The sequence below is a fragment of the Lissotriton helveticus genome, chromosome 7 (genome assembly GCF_964261635.1).
Source record: "Lissotriton helveticus chromosome 7, aLisHel1.1, whole genome shotgun sequence".
NCBI classification, from domain to species: domain Eukaryota; kingdom Metazoa; phylum Chordata; class Amphibia; order Caudata; family Salamandridae; genus Lissotriton; species Lissotriton helveticus.
Genome location: NC_136068.1, coordinates 518,969,057 through 518,979,822, shown reverse-complemented (window position 1 = coordinate 518,979,822; position 10,766 = coordinate 518,969,057). Strand labels below are relative to the sequence as shown.

The 10,766-nt window shown below is 45.4% G+C and overlaps 1 pseudogene; it reads left to right on the top strand.

Annotated features, from left to right (window-relative positions):
• The first annotated feature begins 239 nt into the window (after window positions 1-239).
• LOC144771073 (28S ribosomal RNA) lies at window positions 240-1,226 on the top strand (annotated as a pseudogene).
• Window positions 1,227-10,766: the final 9,540 nt, after the last annotated feature.

Sequence of the window (10,766 nt, the reverse complement as noted above, 5' to 3'; positions counted from 1 at the left end):
AGTTCGGACAGCGTTCAGTGTGGCTGTACTCCGGAGCGAAAGAATGTTGTATTGTTGGTAGCAAAACCGAATTGACGCTGATGGGCAGCATAATAACCTAGAAATGAGCCACCGCGAGGTGGTACAGAAATAGCCAAATGCCTTGCCATCTAATTAGTGACACGCATGAATGGATGAACAAGGTTACCACTGTCCCTACCTACTATCTAGCGAAACCACAGCCAAGGGAACGGGCTTGGCATAATCAGTGGGGAAAGATGGCATTGTTGACCTTCACTCTAGTCTGGCACGGTGCAGAGACATGAGAGGTGTAGGATAAGTGGGAAGCCCTCGGGCCACCGGTGAAATACCACTACTCTTATTGTTTTTTCACTTACCCAGTGAGGCAGGGGGGCGAGCCCCCTGGGGCTTTCACTTCTGGCTCCAAGCGTCTGGCGCCCGCTGGGCGCGACCCGCTCCGGGGACAGTGGCAGGTGGGGAGTTTGACTTGGGAGGCACACCTGTTAAACGATAATGCAGGTGTCCTAAGGCGAGCTCAGGGAGGACAGAAACCTCCCGTCGATCAGAAGGGCAAAAGCTCGCTCGATTTTCAGTATGAATACAGACCGTGAAAGCGGAGCCTCACAATTCTTCTGACTTTTTGGGTTTCAAGCAAGAGGTGTTAGAAAAGTTGCCACTGGGATAACTGGCTTGTGGCAGCCAAGCGTTCATAGCGACCTCGCTTTTTGATCTTTCAATGTCGGCTCTTTTTATCATTGTGAAGCAGAATTCACCAAGCGTTGGATTGTTCACCCACTAAGAGGGAACGTGAGCTGGGTTTAGACCATCTTGAGACAGGTTTGTTTTACCCTACTGATGATGTGTTGTTGCAATAGTAATCCTGCTCAGTACGAGAAGAACCACAGGTTCAGACATTTGGTGTATGTACTTGGCTGAGGAGCCAATGGGGTGAAGCTAACATCTGTGGGATTATGACTGAACGCCTCTAAGTCAGAATACCCCTAAACCATAACAATACTGCAGTGCCGTAGTCCCTTGGTTAGCCTGGGATAGCCGGCCTCAGACGGAAGCGGGCCGCCTCCATCGCCCTTAGTGCACCGCATGTTCGAGGGGCACCCGGTGCTAAATCAATTGTAGATTACCTGATTCTGGGTCAGGGTTTTGTAAGTAGCAGAGCAGCTACCTCGCTGCGATCTACTGAAAGTCATACTCTGAGCCAAGCTTTTGTCTCTCCGTGTATGGGTGCCCATGGACGCCCTCCTCCACCACACCCAGGGGTGGGCCCCTCTGCCGCCAGGCCGGCATGAGGGATGCGGAGGGGGTACGGCAGGCCCGCAAGAGGCCGCTTCATCACGGGCCCTCTGGCACGGGGGCCTCCCCCTCCCGTCCCTGCCCCACTGGGGTGCGGGGACGGGGGCCACCATCCCAGGTGACTGCAAGGGTGACTGAGTAAGACACCCTCCCAGGCCATCTGGGGGCTGGGTTGTCCCGAGCCAACTGGTCGCCTGGCCTGGCGACCAGATGGTCCTGTGGGCCGGGCGACCAGATGGCCTTGTAGGCTGGATGACCAGATGGCCAGCCTGCAGGCTGGCCGGGTTATCTCCAACTTTTGTCCTTCCCCAGAGTTCTGTAAGCCCCCCAGGCTATATAGTCAAGAAAAATGGGCCGGGCCCGGACAACACCTCCCCGGCATCCGGGGCTCCCTCCTCCAGCCCGCGGCGGGGCAAAGTACCCGGGACGGGCTCCATCGGTCCCTGGGCATCCGGGCCACAGGAGCTCCTGCAGGCCCCCCAGGACATTCAGCCCCTGAGCCCTGCAAGGCCAGGCGGGAGCCCTACTGTGAAGGCTTGGGGAGGGCAGGTGGGCGTCCATCGGTCCCAGCTATCTGATAGCGCTTTTTTCCCCTCTGCCATCTGGTCGCTTGCAATGATTTCCGATGGGGTGACCAAATGGCCGGGCCGACCTGGAAGTCCCGATGAGGGCTCATTTGCCTCCCCAATCCCAGCCAGGGCTCCAGGAGGTCGGGCGCCTCTGCGCCTAGGGTCCCCCGAGTCTGGCGGCGCACCCGGACTCCCAGAAAGAGGGGTAGCCTTCCTCCAGAATACTGGGGGCAGGGTACACTTGCACACCCCTCCCGGGCTGGCGGTTCTCAGCCGGGGACCAGGTGGGCCACCTAGGGAAACTACCAAACTCACACATTTCTGAAAACTAGACACCCGGGGAATTCCAGATAGGTATGGCTTGCGTGGATCCCCCAACGTTTTCTTACCCAGAATCTCCAGCAAACCTGAAACATTTCTGTGTATGAAAGTTGTGGTATCACCGGGCTGACACAAGTGAGGTGCCATTTTTATCGGGAGACTTAGGGTAACACAGAATTGTAGAACAACTGTTATTACCTATTGACTTTCGATGCATTTCTGCCTTCCAAATGAAAGACAATGTGTGAAAAAGAAGTCATTTAGAAAAATTACCTGTAATTCTCATGCTAGTATTGGTACTCCCAATTTCGGAAATGTGCAAATATCTACTGTTTCTATACTCTATATTTTATACCCATTTCATAAATACACAGGTGTCTTTCATACCAATTTTTCCATGTACACATTTTCGCAAAATAATTGCTATATACCTGGTACATAATAAATAATCATTGCAAGACGCTGCTCAGTTATTGGCTCTGGGTTCGTCTGGTTCTTGGTGAACCTACAAGTCTTATATAACGCCACAACCAAATAGGTAGAGCGGATGTAACATTATATTGCTTTCAAATAGCTGTCATAATTAGAAGAAGTTACAGGTGAAAAGGTTGACACAAATGGCTGTTTTTTTCAACTAATTTTCTATTTTTCCTATATTTAACTGTTTGTTTCTATAGAGAAACCTTGAGGGATCTACACAAATGACCCCTTGCTGAATTCAGAACTTGTTCTACTTTTCAAAAATGTATAGCTTTTCAGGATCCATTATTGCTAACTGGAAGGAGGTTGAAAGCACAAAAAATAGCAAAAATAGGCTATGTCCCAGAAAATGCCAAAACTGTGTAAAAAATGTTTTTTTTTGGACAAAAGTCTGCTTGCCCTGAAAGCTAGGAAGATGGTGATTTCAGCACCACAACCCTTTTTTGATACCATTTACAGGGAAAAAAACAGATGCTTTCATCTGCAGCCCTTTTTATGCATTTTCCACAAAAAAGAACCAAATTTAGCTGTATTTTGGTTACTTTCTGGGTCCCCTTTAGAGGAATCCAAAAACCTGGGTATATTTAGAATCCCCATGATGTTGGAAAAAAAGGAAGCAAATATGGCGTGGATACTTTATGTGGTCAAAAAGTTACAGGGGCCTAAGCGCGAACTCCCCCAAATAGCCCAAAAAATTATAATAAAAAATAACTTCCAGTTATGTTGCAGTAAACAGTCCTCGAAAATGAATAAATCCATAGTAGAAAAATCGAAAGAAGAATCTATTAAAAAAGAAAGCCCCAAACAAAATGAAAAATACAACTGTAGAAAAAAGGCTCCAACGACGCAACTTTCTCAATGACTGAACCCTCAAAAACCTGCAAATAAGCACCAAAAAAACGCAAAAATTAAAATTTCGAAAGAAGGCTCCAAGGACGCGATCCTCAGAATAAGGAATCCCTCAAAAATCCGAAAATTAGCTTAAAAAAATGCTCCAACAAACCTGAAAAATGAAAGGAAATTAAAAAAATTAACTTGTTTCAAAGAAACAAAATACATTTTCATTTTTTTTTTTAAAGTAAACGCGTCGTCAGCACCATCCTTTCACGAAACGGAAATCCTGTAAAGAAAAAAAAGATCACCCTCCCACCATAACATGTACAAACCACAAGCATTAAAATCAAGAATAAATACAACATAACATAATTAAACCACACATAACTAACACTACATACCACTCTATTTCTACCCAACACTAAGTCAAACACATAAAACACTAAACTACCAAAACAACACCTACCTACACCAAAAACAAACAGTTAACGTTTTAACAAATCTAACTACACTACTACAACCTCACCCCTACCCTAAAACTACTTTAAAAGTAAAATAAATCAAACTTAACTTAACTGACGAAACACAGCTCCCAACTGTGAGGTTCCGTTTGTCAAAATTAACTAAAAAAAGAAATGGATACACAGAGAAGTGAGACCAAGGAAAAAAAATAGTTGTGTAGTAAAAATTACAAAAAAGGCTGACTCCCCATTGACAAGAATAGAGAAATAGTACAAAAATCCCCAAAATTAAATGTATATTTTTATTTATTGTATTTTCTTTTACAAATGCTCAAAAAATATAAAAGATATATATATATATATATATATATATATACATTAAATATTATATTATCCAAAAACAAAGATATTTATTATATATTAAAATGTGTTTGTTTCCTGTGCTCACCTTCAAAATCAAAAATTACAATAAAACTATTGTGAATGTGTAAGCAATTTACAGTTTTATAAAAAAAATGATACAAAAATGTATTTGTAAAAAAAATGTAAACGATTTAATATATTAAATATTATTTTCCTCATAATAATATTTATTATACTAAATAATAAATAAATTACAAACTATACATTTGTAAAATACATCATATATAACATTACAATTTTTTTATATATAAAATGTATAAAAAAGGTAAAAACAAATGTACTAAAATATTTACTTTTTCTCATACAAAATTATAAGTAACAACAAAGTGTTTATAATTAAAGAACTAAAAATATATGTACTTTACTATTACATGACTATACTGCAGAAAATGTATCATTTTTCAAAACTGTTTAAATATGTCTGAAAAAATATATTTCCAATTTTGCAAAATTTCACTCACAGACACCCCACACTGACACCCAGTGTTAGAAATGGGATTTCTGATTGGCTAAGGCTTGCGTTAAAGCCAGACAGAAACCACCACTCTAGTGTGGGCAAGGGAGTTACACGCTGAAGATAACCCCTGCTCACCCCCTTGGTAGCTTGGCACAAGCAGTCAGGCTTATCCCAGAGGCAATGTGTAAAGCGTTTGTTCAACACACACACACACAGCAGCAACACACTAGGCACACCACAAAAGAAACTTCACACAAGGTTATATAAAAAATAGCCTTTGTATTATGATAAACACATTAGAAACATCACACATTTACACTGTGCCAAATGGCACTAGGCAATATTCACAGGGAATTATATACAGGACCAAGCCAATCAGGCCACGGTCAGAACCATCAAATCAGGTAAGTAAATCTAAAACACAACCAGTAAGTACTGGTTCCATTATGACATAAGCATTATCACATTAGCATTAGACACCATCCTAAAATATCATAACATGACATTAGGCAATAAATCACATTAGGCCCAAGCCTCATTAGCATAAACCCATTATGCACTAGGCCTGATCAGCATAAACACATCATGCATAAACGTCCTAAACATAAGCACATTATGTCATAGGCACTACAAGCATAAATCACATTACGCAATCACATTAGGGCCTTGCGCCCTATCAACATAGAACTGACCCCCTGACCAACAGGCCTTTTGCTGGGGCTCAAATGCTCTCTGCCCCAAAATGTCAGGGCTGGCTGCCAATGTAGCAAACTCCAAAGCAAAGTGTGCACTGCGCCGGGGCCTAAATGTTGCAGCTGCCACTAATTGCTGTGCAGCTGTGATGAACTGTAGGCTTGGTCATTCACTGTGCCCTCTGGGTGGGTCCCCACTGGGACTCTCTAACAAACATGGCCAACGTTGCAGCTGCCCGCACTGGTGCGGTGCAGCTGGGAACAAGAAATCAGCCCTGGCACCACTGTTCCACATGAGCCCCTCTCTGGGACTCTATAAAACAACCGTGGCCAAATGAGCACCGGCAATGTGCCCCGATCGGCACTGCCATGACCTTGGACTGCCCAAACACAATGCCCCCTAGGGAAGGAGCACAAGCATTAACTGGGCCCTCTGGAGTCCCACACTGGGACCTTAAAACAAAACATGCCCCCCTTGGTGCAGCTGCCTGCTACGGCGGCGCAGCTGTGAACAAAGACAAAGGGGCACTGGCATTAGCGTGCCCTGGTTCCCCCACTGGGATGCATAAAACAAAGGTGCCCCAACGTTGGAGCGGCCCCCTCTCCTGCTGGTCCACTCAGAGCAAGCACCAACAACGTGCCACGAAAGGGACAAATCAGTCACACTTGGAGCCCCCACTGACCGGGACTCTCTGGGCATCTGCTCCTCTCTGTGCCGGTCCTCTAATTGCCAAGTGAAGCGCCCACTCCTCTCAGGGACTCTTTTGTGCACTGGGGCTCCCAACAGCTCATGGGATCCTGCTCGGGCAGGATGCTTGCTTCCGGTCGGCTCTGCTGCCTCTTCCACTCCAGCTGCCCTACGATTGGTGGCCGCGGTACTTCACCCCGCCCACAACCAGGTACGGCCGCAGGGCTTCCGGTTCGCTCCCAGAGCGGCGGCTCTTCCGGTAATTTCAAAGTGCAGGGTGGTCTCCCCCAAAGCAAAGGAGCATGTAGAGGTGGGGTGGGCACCCCCTCTCAACACATAAATGTGGAATGGGCTCCCGCAAAGTAAAAGAGCATGTAGAGGCGGGGTGGGCACCCGCTCTCAACTCATTAATGCGGGGTGGGCTCCCACTCAGAGGAACACCGGCGGCTCTCCCAAAATAGCGCAAATGCAGGGTAGGCTCCCCCTTTGACCGGGATTCTCTCAAGGTACACTCTAAGCCCAGCGCTGCAGGTTAAAGCCCCAAACGCTACTCTTCTCCCTGGCAATTTAAATATAGTGCTCACGAGGCGCTAGGACAATGAAAAGTCCTTAGGTATCAAGGGGCATAGCGGGGCCCAGGAAGGCCAGCACACTGGGCCCTGCAGCAGGGAGGCAAGCCTAGCATTACCTTTTAGCTAGGACACATATATTCATATACATAAATAACACAAGCTAAAAATGTGAGTACTCATAAGATGTTTCTCGAACTAGTTTTACCCCAGTGTACCTAACCTAAGTTTAGTACAAGGTAAGAAGTAGGTGCTGTATTCTATAGTCTGATATAGTATGGTATGATAAGTCTAGTATGCCAAGAGTCCCTCTAGGTTCTAGTCAACTCCATACCTTGAGAATGAGAGAGGAGGGAATCTCTTTCCGGGTCTTGAACTCTAACACCCCACAAAGGGAGTCAGAACACTGGAAGCTGGATTTTCTGTTAGCAGGATGACAGCGTCTTGTCAGTGCGTCAGGCCGGGACACGGGCTCCTCTAAAGTCGAGGTCTCCTCTAACTTGCTTGGGCAAGGGAAGGTTTATTTATACCTGGTAGGTGCCTTGGAATGTTAGCATTGACGTAAAGTCGGGCAGCAGAAAACGTCAGGAATTAACCCTTAAGGAATAGCAGTTCATGCATAATAAATGAGTTCTTGGAGAAATCAATAATCCTGTGCTAGGGGAACTCCCAGGAGCTTACGGGTCTGGTTTCCAAGAAGTTGTTGTGACGTTGGGGTGGATGGATGTAGGTGACCATGCCTGTATTTGGATAGCATGGCTAATGCCTAAATAAGGACTGGGATCTTATGCCTATATAAGGGCAATGCGAATGGTACCTATATAAGGATATGTTTTAGGAAAACCAATATATAGACACCTAAAGCGGAATACAACAGTATATGTCCTATCTGTTACCTACAATGCACCCTGCACATAGGGCTAGCTAGGGCCTACCTTAGGGTTGACTGACATGCAGTACAAATGGGGTCACAGACATGGCACACACTTTAGGTGTCATGTCATAACAGCAGTAACACTGCGTGCACAGGCCCTGCAATGGCACAGGCCTGGAATAGGTTTGAAAGGCTACTGTGGTGGGTGGCACAATCAACACTGCAAGCCCACCAGTAGCATTTAATTTACCAGCTCTGGGTATATGGGATACCACTTTACAAGGGACTGACAGGTAAATTAAATAGGCCAAACAGGTGTAAACCAATCTTACCATATTTAACACAGAAAGCACACGCACTTACACTGCATAGCAGTGCTAAAGTGCCCAGACTCCTAAAACCACCAACACCATCTGTGAGAAACACACATAATGGTGCTAATGATGTCCTGTGAGTTCACTGACAACCAATCATACTCCCTGTGGTGCATCCACACATATCAGACTCACACTCAGGGATGTCTGAACCAATGCTGACACAAAAGAAATAGCAAAACACAAAGCTCACAAACAACATCCACGGAAGTCCAACAAGCCCAGTCATGTGCAGCCAAACAGTGGAAAGGCAATGTGGCCCTAGACAGAACAGGAATACACAAAATTGTCACTCTGGATCAATGCACAGACACCATATCCCAACACAAACAAGAATTGCATCATCAAAAGCCAATCATGAACACTAACTGGGATCAATGGGACAAATCAGCTAACACAGACAGAGACACCACACCAGTCATCAAGTGAACATGGTGTCATAGTGTACCACAAGCATGCACATGCACGATCCTGACAAGTGACATGTCAAAAATAGGAGGACAAACCACCATTGTGGTTTGTGCTTCAGTAGTGGACAGGTGAGGAGTGTACAGTACACAAACACATAGAGGAGTTACTCACAAAGTGAAGGCATCAGAATCACATTTTGAGGATTGCATGACTCCACATACCATACTGGAGCCAAACGTAGGTCAAGTGACAGCAATGCATGAGAAAACTCACAAATAATGTCAGTGTGGCTGAGCAGGTCAGCACAGTGACCACAAACAGTAACAAGACGCATGGCTGATCAACAAAACACAACACAGACTTGACAGTACACACACGTTGCATACTCAAAGGCCCTGCAATGGCACAGGCCTGGGATAGGTTTGAAAGTCTACTTTCGTGGGTGGCGCAATCAACACTGCAAGCCCACCAGTAGCATTTAATTTACCAGCTCTGGGTATATGGGATACCACTTTACAAGGGACTGATAAGTAAATTAAATAAGCCAAACAGGTGTAAACCAATCTTACCATATTTAACACAGAGAGCACACACACTTACACTGGACAGCAGTGCTAAAGTGCCCAGAGTTCTAAAACTACCAACACCATGTCAGAGAAAAGGCTAGGAGAAAGGCACAAATGTTTAGGGATGACCCTGAAAAAAGGGCCAAGTCCAACGCCCAGCCACATACTCCTACCATAGGTCAGCAGCAATAGAAGACAATACATAGGCCAGCAGCTAAAAGTGAAGTGGACAGTGCTGGAAAACCATGGAGCAAGCCACATAGCATGTGTACATCACATGCAAGAGAAGGAACATATCGCACCACCCTTAGGCCATCAAATCAGACATGAGTGGCACAGTGAGTGAAATTAATCAAAGTGACCTCAGTGCAACAACTCAGGGATACATCAATGCAAGCCATGCATAGGCACAGGAATGATAGGAAGTGTCTGAAGTTATACAGTGACCAGCCACACACCTATGTCAACCTGCTTGACATGTGTATGTCATCAGCACAACACACAGGGCTCATTGTCACACTCCTTGACTGTAAAACACAAGTAGGACCTTCACGCATTCCCCTCCTCTACCCACCTCACACCTGCAACACTCAACACCTGTGAGAAACACACATAATGGTGCTGATGATGTCCTGCGAGTTCACTGACAACCAATCACACTTCCTATGGTGCATCCACAAATATCAGACTCACACTCAGGGATGCCTGAACCAATGCTGACACGAAAATAATAGCAAAACACAAAGCTCACAAACAACATCCATGGATGTCCAACAAGCCCAGACATGTGCAGCCAACCAGTGGAAAGGCAATGGGACCCTAGACAGAACAGGAATACGCAACATTGTCACTCTGGATCAATGCACAGACACCATATCCCAACACAAACAAGAATTGCATCATCAAAAGCCAATCATGAACACTAACTGGGATCAATTGGACAAATCAGCTAACACAGACAGAGACACCACACCAGTCATCAAGTGAACATGGTGTCATAGTGTACCACAAGCATGAACATGCACAATCCTGACAAGTGACAGGTCAAAAATAGGAGGAAAAACCACCACTGTGCACTCAAAACATGCCAATGAACAGGAATCCACCTTGCTGCATGTGACAGACACACAAGTAATGCACACTACACTTGCAACACACATCTGAATATATCACAATGCACAAACTACTCACACACAATGTCATGCAAATAGAACATTACACACACATATAGCATCTGTCAGAAGAAAGAGCTAACACAGGCCAAACACTGCATACAGCTACAACAAACACACAACAGATGCACATACCAATCCATCACATTGCAAACTCAGCTGGACATCAGGGGGATGCACACCAGGCAAGTACAAGGCAACATACACTGAGAGCACCGCATGCACATCAAGCAGTGTGTGCACACCAAACAAACCAGTAGCACACATATCTGAGTGCAACACCATGAACTGCCACAACACAAATCATCCCAGCACAAACATAACATCACACTCAGGAAAAGTAGCCGTACCTCAGCAAACACACATACAGCTTACCCTTCACCCGTACATGCACAACTCAGGGAAACTCAGATGCAAACAACATTACTAGAGGACTTTGCTGCTCAAACATATGCTCTGCACATGAGCAACCGTGACTGCAAAATAGTAGAAGAAAATAACACATAACTAATTGTGAAACTGTCCTGAGTGGCATATTGGTCCTGTACACAGATTAGCCTCCCA